The sequence below is a fragment of the Pan troglodytes genome, chromosome 16 (genome assembly GCF_028858775.2).
Source record: "Pan troglodytes isolate AG18354 chromosome 16, NHGRI_mPanTro3-v2.0_pri, whole genome shotgun sequence".
NCBI classification, from domain to species: domain Eukaryota; kingdom Metazoa; phylum Chordata; class Mammalia; order Primates; family Hominidae; genus Pan; species Pan troglodytes.
Window position 1 is genome coordinate 32,877,703 of NC_072414.2, and position 13,405 is coordinate 32,891,107.

General features: G+C 55.8%; 1 non-coding gene across 1 annotated transcript; it reads left to right on the forward strand.

Moving 5' to 3' along the window:
* The first annotated feature begins 67 nt into the window (after positions 1–67).
* LOC104002268 (uncharacterized) lies at positions 68–1,809 on the forward strand. The gene is made up of 3 exons (XR_010151352.1): positions 68–163; positions 615–964; positions 1,551–1,809. It is a non-coding gene; the product is annotated as an uncharacterized LOC104002268 (transcript).
* Positions 1,810–13,405: the final 11,596 nt, after the last annotated feature.

Consider the following 13,405-nt stretch of genomic DNA (forward strand, 5'->3'; position numbering starts at 1 on the left):
GAGCTCATTCCCCCGAGACCACCAGTTCTAGTTCCTGCCCCTCCCCCAAAGGCTCGGGTCGCAGGCTGGTGCCTGGCACCCACCCCAAAGGTTGGGAGGGGGCTCGAGGCCATCAGGCTCCAGGCCGCACTTGGCGCTGCCCCCTGGCGCCAGGGAAACAAAGGTTAGGGGCCCAGAGGGAGTTATCTGGCCCCACCGCCACCGGGTGGGGGAAGGGGACCAAGAGGGGGCGCAGTTCCCCTCCACTCCCCCAGCCCTACTGATTCTTCGAGACACTTTCACAGGCGGAAATTCCCAGAGGTCAGAGGAGGGAAACGGTTAATTCCTTTTATTCAATGGGTCCCCCCTACACGCCTCCCCCCAACTTCCTCCCTCCACTTCCCGCCCCCCCCTGTGTGAACAGGAAGTGGAGAGGAAAAGGCTCTGAGCGGAGCAGCTGGGAGCAGGAGGCAGGGAGTGGGCGGCGGGCTTGGTGCCAGCCCTGCCCCTCATGCTTACTTGCCGGAGGGCCAGGCCAACCGCGGCCTGGGAAAGAACCTGCAGCCCCGCTGGCGAGTGGCAGTTGAACCGGGAAACAGCAAAGTCCATGCCCTCTTTCCTTAACCTGCTCCCAGGTTACAGGCTGCTGTCCTCAGGGTGCCAGACATCTTCTGCTCAAGAGCCAGCTGCCCTGGCCACCACAGCCCCACCTCCACCACCAGGCTGGGCATCCCGAGGCTGGCAGGCATCTCTTCAGGCAGCCGCCAGTCCTGGCACTGGCTCCCCCACTCAGCCCCTTGGCCCTGCCAGCCCTTTGAAGCTCATGCAGCGCTTCCTGTTTGGGGCGGGCGATGCCAGGGCCCCTCCCCCACCATTGTTCTGGAGAGACCATAGGTCCATCTGTTGCCCCATGGTGGGGCCCCTAGGCAGTGCCACACGGGAGCAGCACCACAAAGGACCCTGCTGGCAGCTTTGCTTATGTGGGGTGAGGCTGGGCCCTGCAGCAGGTTGAGGGTGAATGGTGGTCAGAGGCAGGCCTGGGGCGGGCAGTGGGATAGGAGGATGCTAGAAAGTTCTGGTGCTTGGGCAGCTGGAGCCCTCAGCTTTCTCCTCCACCTGGTGCATGGAGATGATATTCAGGGAGCCATACGTGCTGAAGCCACCAGGAGAGGGCCACCATTCTCATGCCTGGATTCCCAAAAGGAAAACTGAGGCAGAGAGGCAAACTTTGGTCCAGGATGGCCAATAAAAGGGTCACAAAATAGGGTTGTCATTTCAAGGGGATTGGCCCCACTCTCTGAATGCCCAGTAATTGGGTGCTTTCCTCTCCCTGAGCAGCTTTACCGTGGCTCAGCTTTCACCTTGAACCAGCCCTTACTGAGCAGTCAGAAACCATACCGTGAGGTCAGGAGAGGCTGCACGGCCTTAGTTTGGTGGCCAGCAACCGATGTCCATTGAGAATAAGCTTGGGCAGAGAAAAGGGAAAGGGGCACTGGTCTGGCCCCCCGGAAGGTGGCTGCTGCTTCTGGTTCCCAGGCTGCTGTGGCCAAAGGTCTGTTTGTGTTTGCCAGGTGCAGAGGCAGGTGGCTGCAGCTCACCTTCCCTCCATGGCATGATCTCCCAGCTCTGACCCTTGACCTGTTCCCTCGCGGCATCTCCACAGGGCTAGAAGGTGAACCCTACTTCCTTTACCAGGTCCTCTGGTTTCTCTTCCCAGGCCAGGACCTAAACCGTTCACAACTCCCAGCAGGCCAGAGCTGCAGAGACCTCAGATAGAGACTATAAAGTGCTGTGGAAGCCTTGTTCAAATAAAAACTTTCATGAATGTCCAGTACTTGAAATTGATATGCTGAGATTCTCCAATGGAAACTGGGCTGGAGGGACCCACACTCCTGTTCACTCAGCCTGTTCTCCACTCCTATCTCAATGTCTCTCTCTCTGTTTTTTTTTTTTTTTTTTTTTTTAATAGAAACAACACCTTGTTCTATTGCCTAGGCTGGAGTGCAGTGGCGCCATCATAGCTCACTGCAGCCTTTAATTCCTGATCTCAAGTGATCCTCCCACCCCAGGCTCCTGAGTAGCAAGGACTACAGACACCACACCTGGCTAATTTTTATTTCTATTTTTTGTAGTGACGGGGGTCTTGCTAGGTTGCCAAGGCTGGTCTTGAACTCCTGACTTCAAGCAGTCCTCCCACCTCAGCCTCCTAGGGTGTCGGGATTACAGGCATGAGCCACTGTGCCCGGCCCCCTATCGCGATATCCATAAGATGCCAGGATGCCCAGGAACCGAGTTTGAAAGACACTGTGCTGCTGATCCCACCTCCTGACTTTACAGCTGCTGAATTGCAGAAGACAAATTGGTAGCTAACAGGAGGCTCCATCCTGGATCCTGCCCCTGTCCGTGAGATTCAGCCTTGATTAACAGTGTTCCCATGCTGGTTGTGAGCAGGGCACCATCCTAGGTCCTTCTTTATACTCGTTTTCCATCTCCAGCCAAAATGGGTTGAACCGAGGAACAAGGACATAATCTGTAAAGAGCAAGTGCAAGTCTCTGCTCTGCCATTACCAGCATCAGGCTAATCAAGCCCTTAGAAACTCAATTTCTTCTCCTGTAAAATGTGAATAACTGTTACAGACCTGGAAAGGCTCTTGTGAGGCTGAAATGAGAGCGGTGCCGCCCATCTGTCAAGGTAGCCCAGGGCCTGGCGCCCAAGCAGCCCCGGGCACTTGCCCCTCTTCCCTTTTACTCTGCAACTCCTTTCTGTAGGCGTAGGACCCTGAGACCTGTCCCAGCTCATCCCTCACAAGGCCCTCTGACTTCTTCAGATATCAGAGTGGAATTGGAAGAAAGAAGCTTGCTTGAGTTGGTTTTTCTGGTTTCTTGAACAATGGCAATTCTAAGGAAAAGAGGTTCAGGATGAGAATGAGAGGAAGCCCACAGGCATGTAGAATATGGCCACAGGTGGGACAAGAGTGCTTCCTTGGGATGGGGGTCCTGGTTTCCTGAAGGAAAGGAGACAGGGCACTACTCCAGCTCCAGGAGTCTCATAGGACAGGCCAAGGGGGCTGGGCAGACACCATGCTGGCCGCTGATCAGGCATGACTCCTCTGCCAGCCTGCCCTCGCAGGCCAGCCCAGAACTTGCACAACAGTCGGCCTGGCTGGCACTCTCCCGGGAGCTTCAGGAAGTCCCCCTTGTCCTCCCCTTGACCTTTGACCCCTTGGGCCTGCTGCTGACCAGAATACCAGGCAGATGTTCTCTCTTTTACCTTTTGTTCCTGGTCTTTCCCTCTAAGGCTGGAACTCAGAGATACCCCAAACCCCCAGCTTCCAGCTCATCCTTCCCCATGCTCTCAGTGCAGACCAGCTGGAGCCTCCACCGGGCCGCTCTCCATGTGAGCCAGTGTGGATCCTTGGCCACAGCCGGCAGGACACTTGCAAGTGCCCCGACTCCAGACATCCTCCCAGGTGTCCTTCCCGACTAGCTCCCTGTCCCAGGCCCCAGCAGGTGAAGCAGGAACAGCAGACAGAGCCTCCTTCCCTCCCCGGCATCCTCTGAACAGTCAAAGTTGGAAGAACCCTAGATATTGTTCCACATTAAACTATGCACGCCTCGTGGCACTCAGTTTCACAATCAAATAACTCCCTCTGGTTTTCTAGTGGAATTTTTGCTTTTATTTTATAGGGTTTCTTGGCTTCTTTTTTTTTTTTAAGCAATCAGTCTAAATTTGTCATCACACATCCCCCATTTCCGCCCCTAAGGGCCTCCTTTTCATCCCCTGGAATCTGGAAACCATATGTGTGGGCAGAAACCCCCCAGCATCCCCCACTGCACCCTGGCCCAGCCTGGCCTCCGCAGGGATAACCGTGTTAGCTGGGGAAGAGTCTACACTCCACACTGGGGCTAGAAAGGGAGTTTCTCTTTGGACCTTCCCAGCTGAAGCCATGGAGAAGCCGTGTGGTCTAGTGGTTAGGGCTAGAACAGATGGGTTCTGTTCCCGGCAATCTCTTTGACTAACACCAGAAGCCTGGGAAAGTCCCCTTAACACCTAAGGGACTCAGTTTCCCCACCATCTGAGGGGCTCAGAGTTTCACCAGCTAGCTCATCTCCTACCTGCCTTGGTGGAAAGAGTTTTTGATCCGGAATTTCTGCTATGTCACTTACAAGCTGTTTGACCTTGACAAATTGCTTAACCTTTCTGAACCTCAATTTCCTCATCTATAAATTAGAGACTATTATCGTACCTACCACCTGGCTATTGTTGGGATTAAATAAGAAAACATATTCTCAAGGGCCTCGCACCAGACGTACTGTGAGAACTCAAGAAGCAGGCGTTGTGATTGTTAATAAGTAGAAAGGCACAAAGAGGTGGGAGTGTGTTCTCAGCGAGTCTGCCCTGGGCCAGACCTGTCTGCCCCTGCCTCTCCTGCTCCGGCTGCCTTGTCCCAACCTTCCCTGGGCCTCCTCTGCTCTGGAAGGCAAGGATGCATTACCAGTCATTGTGGATCAAGGCTGAGGCCTGTCTGCTCGTCCCTGTCTCCATGACGACCCCAGCCCCTCCCCTCCTTCCTTCCTCAAGAGCTTTCTGTTTACTGTAAACAGCTGCCCCAGCTCAGCCCTAGCTGATCCCCCCCACACCCAGGGCCAGCCAGACCCTCTCTGAACCCGGCCTGGCCTGGTGTGAAGGTCTGCTCACTGCTTCTCGGGCTCCACAAGGCCTCAAACAAACTCTGTGTTTCCACCTTGCCTGGCCGGGAGGGGAGAGGAGGAGGGGAGGGACCTGTTACCTCAGACCAGGGCAGCCAGGGCCTCAGAGACAAGGAACAGATGGGGCATAATGGAGGAGGACCACACCAAGAGAGTTGGGTGGAGACATCTCTGGCTTGGCCTTAGACTGACCGGGTTCAAATCCTGGCCTAGATTTGCTCACCGCATGACCTCAGGCTGGTCACTTAACTTCTCTAAGCTTCATTCAATTTATCGATTTATAAAATGGAGATAATAATACCTCCCTCAGAGGGTTGGCTGCTGGGCAGATTGGTAATAATGCATGTAAAACCCCTGGCTCAGGTCTTGACACATTGCTAGCCTACAATGATGGTGGCTGGACTATTATTTCACTTTTCAGGTCCTCTCCTTCTGCTCAGCAACCTTGCATAAATCCCTGCCTGTTCCTTGACCTGGCATGTCTCAATCACACAGGCCTGCACATACATGTGTACTCAGCAAACATATGAGCCGGGTAATGAAATGAAAATTCACAAGCGTATCTGAGGCACAGGAGACTCAATAAGAGCAGAGGAAAAGTCTGTTTCCTAAGCCCTTCCACAGGCCTGAGCTGGGACGTCCATGTGTGCCACCATCACCAGGGCACTATGGCTTCCTCCCTCTTCCTCCATTTGGCCTCCAGGATTGCACCCACCCTCCCTGCCCAGCGGAGCGCAGTGCAGGGATAGAGGGAATGCTGTATGGGATAGCTCCCCTTTCCTGTGGGCCAAGCTTTCAGGGCAAGATGGTCTGGGATGTGGGGCTCCTGGCTCCCAGCTCCTGATGGGTCCAAGTTGGCTCCCTTGACTCTCCAGCATCCTTGGAAGTGCTGGCTAATTAATGCTGCCTTGTGAGATGAGATTTAGACCTGCCATTTCGCTTACCACCAGGCCCGCCCAGCAGCCCTGGGGCAGAACCTGGGGTTAAGCAGGGGCATTCATCAATTTGAGTCATTCCCCACAAGCCCATGAGTAAGTATGGTGCTGGATTTCCAGACCCCTGTCCCCTCCCTGAGATGCCTGTTGGGGTCTTCCAGGGCTGGGTCTCTGTTGGTTGCAGGTACAGCCCTGGGGTTCTCTTGAGCAGGGCGTGGCAGCTGCAGGCTTTCAGGCCTAGCTAACTCCACTGCCCCCACATGCTCTTGCCCACAACCAGGTCTAACTCCAGCGTTTGTGTGCTCACCCCAGCCTGGCTGCATGAGAAAGGAGAGGAGCCCCCAGTACTGAAGTCAGCCCCACGGGTTGGGCTGGAAATCCCCCACTTCTTACCTTGGCTGCTTGAGGAAACAGCCTCCCGGCAGAGGGCCGCCTCCCGCCAGGGACTTTTCTCCTGGGGATGACATGGAATGCAGGGCAGCTACAAGGACCCTAGCCTCACTGAGCCACACATCAGCCAGCCTGAGGGGCAGGGGAGTGTGTCGGTCACCCAGGACCACTCTCTCCCTTGCAGGGAGCTTGGCAGCTAGGGTCCTAGAACCCCTGAGACTTACGCAGGCCTAAAGGGGGAACAGGGAGAAGGAGGCCATGGGGACCAGTGGTGGCCAGGAATATCCAGACTGCTGCGTGGTCCTGTACCTGGAGCGCACCAGCCCCTCCTCCACACTCCCTTCCCCCACCCCAGCACCCAGCCTGAAACTGGCTTCCAATAGGATGTAAAGCCCTCACTGATCTTCCAGGATGGTGGTCTCCAGACTTTTTTTTTTTTTTTAAACAGATGGGGGTCTCACTATGTTGCCCAGGCTGGTCTTGAACTTGGGGCCTCAAGAGATTCTCCTGCCTTGGCCTCCCAAATTGCTGAGATTACAGGCGCGAGCCACTGTGTCTGGCCTCCCAAACTTTTTTGATTGTGAATATTTATGCATAGATTATACACTACAGTCAAAACACATATTAAATATTATTATTTATTTTTAAACATTATTTATTATTAAATATTTTATTTATTTATATATTTTTTGGAGATGGAATTTTGCTCTTGTTGCCCAGGCTGGAGTGCAGTGGGGCAGTCTCAGCTCACTGCAACCTCCGCCTCCCAGGTTCAAGCGTTTCTCCTGCCTCAGCCTCCCGAGTAGCTGAGATTACAGGCGCCCGCCACCACACCCAGCTAATTTTTTGTATTTTTAGTAGAGACTGGGTTTCACCATGTTGGCCAGGCTGGGCAGGCTGGTCTCAAACTTCTGAACTCAGGTGTTCCACCTGCCTCAGCCTCCCAAATTGTTTTTTAATTAAAAAATAAATCAAAATAGAAATCATATTTCCTCCCATCCCCCCAACAAATGCCTCACTGGCCCCATATAGGCCACTGTGGAGCCCACTGTGTAGATAGAGGAAGGCAGGAGAGCCTCTCGGAGCAGACCATCACCCTACAAGAGGATCCAGGGCCTGAGGGGGCAAATGATTTTCTTAATCCATTGCCAACCACAATCGAGTAACCTACATCTGAAGCCGTTCTATTTGTTGTTGTTAACTTGAAAAGAAACTTGGTCATCTTAGGCAAGGCCCTGTTGCTGTGGTGGTTGTGCTGCCAGTTCCTACCCCAAAGGCCCAGGCAGCCTGTCCCATCCTAGGACCGCAGCACCCAACGTAGAAAGTGAGAGTTTATCGAGGAAGAACACCCAGCCTGTGTGTGTGTGTGTGTGTGCGTGAGTGTGTGTGACTGTGAGTGTGCGACTGTGTGAGTGTGCGGCTGTGTGTGTGACTGTGTGTGACTGTGTGTGAGTGTGAGTGTGTGTGCGACTGTGTGAGTGTGTGACTGTGAGTGTATGACTGTGTGTGTGCGACTGTGTGTGACTGTGTGTGACTGTGAGTGTGTGACTGTGTGTGAGTGTGAGTGTGTGTGCGACTGAGTGTGTGACTGTGTGTGACTGTGTGTGAGTGTGTGTGTGAGTGTGTGTGAGAGTGTGTGTGCGCACATGTGTATGTGTGCATGCACGTGCTGGCCCAGAGTGTGTCATTCTAACAGAACCTGCCCTGTGATGGCCTCTGCTTTCTGGTCTGCTCGTCTTGGAGGCCCCACTTGTGTCACATAGGTACTGAGACACCTGCATTAACCCTTCTGACGGAGTCATAAGAACCCCTGACATTGAATTAGAATCTTTCTCTCGTCTACATCCTCACCACATGGCTGTTTAGGTAGGTGAGGCAGGCATCAATTTGTCCATGGTGGCGGGCAGGGGGCGCCCACGGCACAGAGAGGTTCGGGGAATTGCCCAAAGTCACACCATCTAGTGGAGCTGGGTCTCGCGTGTGCTCCCACCCTTCCTAGGTGTCTTTACTCATGTTCTGCCATCCTGGTCCCACAGGGCTGCTTGACCGTTCAGAATTCTGGCCTGGGAAGAATCAGTTCCCAAGGGCCATGGGACCTCTCTCCTGCAGCTGGGGGGCAGCCTGCCCTTCCTGCCCCACTAGAGAGAAGGCAAGCCCAGGACCCTCTCCCTGTCCTTGGACATGTGGGCCCGTGGATAACAATCTTCGCATGAGCAGGGTCCCTGATGGTGGAGGAGAGAGGCCTGACTTTCCTGCCAAGGCCAGAGTTGCCCCTGGCTCCAGCTCGCCTGGCTGGATCTGGGGCCAGGGCTTCCTCCTTCATTCAAAAGCTCGGCCCTCTGAGGGTGGCAGTGGGGGAGGGGGAAGGGCTCAACCTCCAGCCCCCTCCCCCCATCACTGACAGCTGTAATCTGCTTGGGAAAATCTCTTTTTTTTTTTCTGCACAGGAAAAAATATTAGTTGTCCCGATAACAAGGAAAACAAAATCTAGCGCAGGGCATCAGAGACTTCCTGAGGCGGGAAACAATGTCCAGTGGAGAGCTCAGTGGAGACGGCCCGAGCTGGGAGGCTGAGGGGGAGCTGAGAGAGGACACTGGTCCAGTCCTATCCGGCCAGGGGGGAGGGGGATGACAGATCGAGGAACTTGGAAAAAAGATTTCCCCCCAAAACCTTGAAGTCTGGGCTGTTGAGCTATATCCGGGAAATGATTCAGGACCAGAGCACGTCCCTGCCTGGGGCCAGGCCCCATTGGCTCAGGTGCTCCGGGTCTACCTTTTTCCCCTCCCAGTCCCCTGCCTGCTCTCCCAGGTGCTACCCCAGGCCTGGGGGCCTGGAGAGTGAGACAGTAGGGTCCCTTCGGAGGTGGTGGATGAGGCCACGGGTGCCCCATAGGCAACCCCCGCCCCCTGCCCCTGGGGCATCTTGCCTTATCTGCCCACAGCTGCTTCCCTGAGGAACTTTCCACTAAGGGAGGGGGGTCAAGAAGAGGAGGACCTCTCCAAAGGCCCAGAGACTCTGGTCCCCTCCACCTCTACCAGGAGACTGTGGCAGTGGGCAGCGGCTCCAGGAGCTTGCACTGGGGGGGCTTCTGATGGAGGGGCTCCAATCCCAGCTGCCTAGCCGTGGGTGCCGGGACACTGGGCTGTTGGGTCCAGTGGGCGTGGCCTCTGAGCACTGTGGGCCTCAGCGAAGGGACAGGAGGAGGAACAGGAGGCCCTGTGCTTCCAGATAGCAGTAACCCTCAACCCTGGCTGCACACTGCGTCACTGGGGAGCTTTTGGAAAATACCAGTGCCTCCAAGGCCTCATCTCAGAACAGTTCTATCAGGGTGCCCACAGGAGCTGCTCAGGTGATCCTTGTGCATGGCCAGGGCGGAGAACTCCTGCTCCATGGCCCTGTAACCCTTCAGTCACTTTCTGGCTGGCCCCCTCCACCTCTGCCAGCAGAACTGGCCCCTCCGTTTCAGATTGGAGCCCCTCAGAGATGCCCACCTAGCCGGTGGCTGCCCGAGGTGCCCACAGAGTTCCCTGACCCAGCTGGAGGCCAGTTGCCCAACCCAATAACAGGTTCTGGGTTACCCCCGCTCCCTCCTTCTGCTCCTTCTCTTTCCCCCTGGGCAGTGATGCTAGGGCCTTTGTTCTCGGCCAACAGGAGTGTGACCAGAAACCTACCCGCAGTTTAATTACAGTCCCACTCAGTGGCCATAGGCTGGCCACCGTCCTCACTCAGCCTGTAGCTAGGCCAGCCCGGCGCAGCTCCTCCCCACACCCCAGGGTCATGCCAGCTTTGTTCTCAGGAGGACCCGGTACTCCTTCCCTCACAGTGCCCTCAGCCCTTGCTCTGCACAAGGCCCTTGGGGAGGTGCAGAGGGAGGCCTGGGCTCTGAACACAGAAGCTGGGACCTTCCCCAAGCACGGGGGACCCTGACAGGGTGCTGACGCTGTTGCTTGCTGAATCGTGGGCTGACACGGTAAAATCCTTGAAGTCAGAGAGGTGATTTCTGGTTCATTTTTGATTGGTTACAAGCATGTACCAGTCACCTACTAAGCACTGGGTCTGTGGGGGGATATGCAGAGAGAGAAAGTCATAGTTCCTGCTCTCCAAGGCCTTTTCAAGGCAGAGGGAAGGGCAGTGCTTACAGTAATGGGCTACCACAAGGTAGTACCGTTTATATTCCCCGCAACCTCTCCAGGAACTCCCCACTGCCATGGCGGAGGGAATATTGTTAAGTGAAATATGTTAAGTGAATATTTGTTACTTAAGTAGAGCATAGAATGTCCCTTCCCTGGCATTACAGATAGAGGGAGACATCTTAGGGATCAGGGACAGAATGAGTTTCAATTGCATCAAATGTTGGAGAAGGCCAGGCGCGGTGGCTCACACCTGTAATTCCAGCACTTTGGAATGCAGAGGGAGGCAGATGGCGTGAGCCTGGGAGTTCGAGACCAACCTGAGCAACATGGCAAAACCCCATCTCTACTAAAAATACAAAAAATTAGCTGGGTGTGGTGGTGGGCACCTGTAGTCCCAGCTACCTGGGAGGCTGAGGTGGGAAGATCACCTAAGCCTGGGAGGTGGAGGCTACAGTGAGCTACGATTGTGCCACTGCACTCTAGCATGGGTGACAGAATGAGAGCCTGTATATATATTGAAAAAAAAGCCATGTTGGACGAGAGAGGGGATGGAATGAACCTGGACCTGCAAGCTGGCCATAGAGGAGAGCTCACTAAGATCCCTTTTGGTTCTTGGCTGCGCTGTTACTAGCTGAGGGGGCTTGCAAGTCCCTAGGGTCTGCCTAGAGGTCCTGTGGGTTACCACCCCCTCTGCTCAAGTGATCTTGCCCACCTGGAGGTTCACCAAAGCCTGAGAAGCAGGACCACAGAGCAGGCTTTTTTCTCCTCTTGAGGGGGGCTTCTTGCCCTAGGATTCCCAGGGGTCTCCCCTTTCCCCCTAGAGGAGCCCAACACAGCCCTTTCGCCATCACAGTATTTTCCAAACAGGTGGAGGATGCTGTGGCCCAGTAGCCACCTGGCTGCGGAGCGGGGAAGCCCAGTGCACGTCCCTGGGGCTTCTCTCAAGCTGCGGCCGCTCCTTACGAGCTTAGGCTCTAACCCTTGGCCTGGGCAGTGGGCAATAGCTTCAGGAGCTTGGAGTGAGGGGGCTTATGAGGGAGGGGGTCCAGTCCCAGCTGCCTAGCTGTGGGTACTAACAGGCCACGCTGGGGCGGGGTCGGGGGGGCAAATAGATTGAGGGGGGGGCACCACCACCTGCTTTTCCTTGTTTTGTTTTCAGGGCACTAATTACTGTGCTGAGCTCCGAGCTGCCTAATGAGGCCGTTTGGATTTCCTGTTGTTCTGGCTTCCCAAGACCCTTAACGGGCCAGCATGGAACTAAGAGTGTGATCTGGGTGGGACACCAACTGCTCTGGTGGAGGTAAGCACAGAGGGGCTATCCCCAGATTTGGCCTGAATGCCGGGGGCAGTGAGCGGATGAGAGGCTGGTCCAGTTCGCTGCTCCCACGCCCTCTATGAGTACCCGCTCAGAAGTGCCCATGCCGGAAGCAGGAGCTTCAGAGCTGCATAGCCTGGCCAGGGCATGGGGTGGGGAGGGGGAGGCAAGGAGGCCAGGGCTGAGGAGGAAAGGCTAGTGATGTCACCAGTGCCCAGACTGTGAGAACCGCTGCAGCACCAGGCAGGAGGGAAACGCTGTGATGTCCTGCCTCCCCACTGGAAAATAAACACTTGTTGTCTGAGCTGCCAGCACCACTTCCAGAGGGGCAGGCTGGCGAGCCTAGGGGCCCAGAAACAGGCTCGGGCCCAATGTTGGGCAGAGACCTTTGCCCAGGCTGGATGCAGGAGGGTCAGGCTGCCCCCAACCTAGCCTCGCTGTTGCACACCACCCAGCAAGGCTCATGGGCTGCGCCGGTCCCCTCTGCACCTTAGGGCTCTTCTGTGCATGCAGAGGAGCTGAGCATGGCTGGGGATGCCAGGAGCCCACTTCCTTAATGGACTGGCCGGGCAGGAGGGCACTCATCTGCCTGCCTGTGTCTGCCTATTTGGGGCACAGCCTCCGCCCCAGGACCTATCCCAAGTGCCCCTCGGGCTGCCTCAGGCTGTGAGTCCCCTGGGCCCCTAGTATGCCTGGCCTGCAGCACCCTCCCCCCCAGACAGGGTGACGACATTGTTGTTCTTATACGGGGCCTTCCGCCTGAAGTTCCGGCTCTGCTAAATGGTGGGAATGAGGGTCCACGGGACAAAGCCAGCCTGGTTCCCGCAGCCACCTCAGAATGGACGGAATCCCCATTGTGTGCGGGCGCCTTGTGCCCACCCTCCCCTTACCCTCGCCGGACGTTGCCAACAAACAGCTCATTGAGCCCAGGGAGGGGCCCAGGAGACAACAATGTCCCCTAGCCGGCCAGAGCAGTGAACTCAGCTAGGGGTGGGAGCTGCCACGGAGGCTGGAGGGTGATGATCTCAGCCTGGGAGACCTGAGTCTGACCTGGGTCTGGTCTCCCTGGTGAGGGTGAGAAGGGCTGACCTGGCGGCCTCACTCTGGCTGCTCCACCCCCAGCTTGAGCTGGAAGGTTCTCGTGGCCGAGCCTAGGGGACCAAGCAGGTACAGCAGGCTGTCCACAGGACCCAGCAGAGCCATCCCAGGCCCAAGGGGCTAGTGGACCCTCCCTCTTGCAGTGCCATTCTGGAATTCCCTCTGCAAGGCCTAGACCAAAGCCCTCTCAAACCATCAGCCCAGTGCCAAGCATGTGTCAGGACTTTCAGATCCACAAGAGGCTGCACTTTCTATAACCAGAACCATCTAAAGAGCATGGGGCAGCCTGGAGAGGGGGTGAGAGTCCTGTCCCCAGAGGTATTCGAGTCATTAGTTATTGAATATGGTGTTGGTCCAAGTGCCCTTCAGAGCTCACCTCACCCTGAGCTTCTAGACATAGGGCCCCAAGTCATTCCCCCAAGGTACCTCTGGACTCCCTTTTTGCTTTCCAGGCCCGATCCAACCTTTCTCCTCTTCCAGGCAAGTCTGGGCTGCCAGGAAGGGCCTCGGGCTTCTAAGGGGAAAGAAGGCGGGGGAGAGGGCTGGCCAGGAGAGCAAGGAGGCAGGGGAGAGGGCTGGCCAGCACAGCAGCATGGCTGAAGCTGCCTCCACTTTCAGTATGGTTGCCAGGGAAGCCCTGATGCCAGTCTCATGTTTGCAGGGGACTATCTGGAGAGCAGAGGGTGAGAGGAGAGAGAAGCTGCTTTCAGGGAAAATGTGGAGTCTATCTCAGCCAGTCATCAGGCCTCTGGCATTCTCAGGTGCCCCACCATCTATGCATAGGAGCCGCCAACTCAGGGACAGGACTCAGAAATAAGTGCTCACCTGGTCACCAGCCACAGATA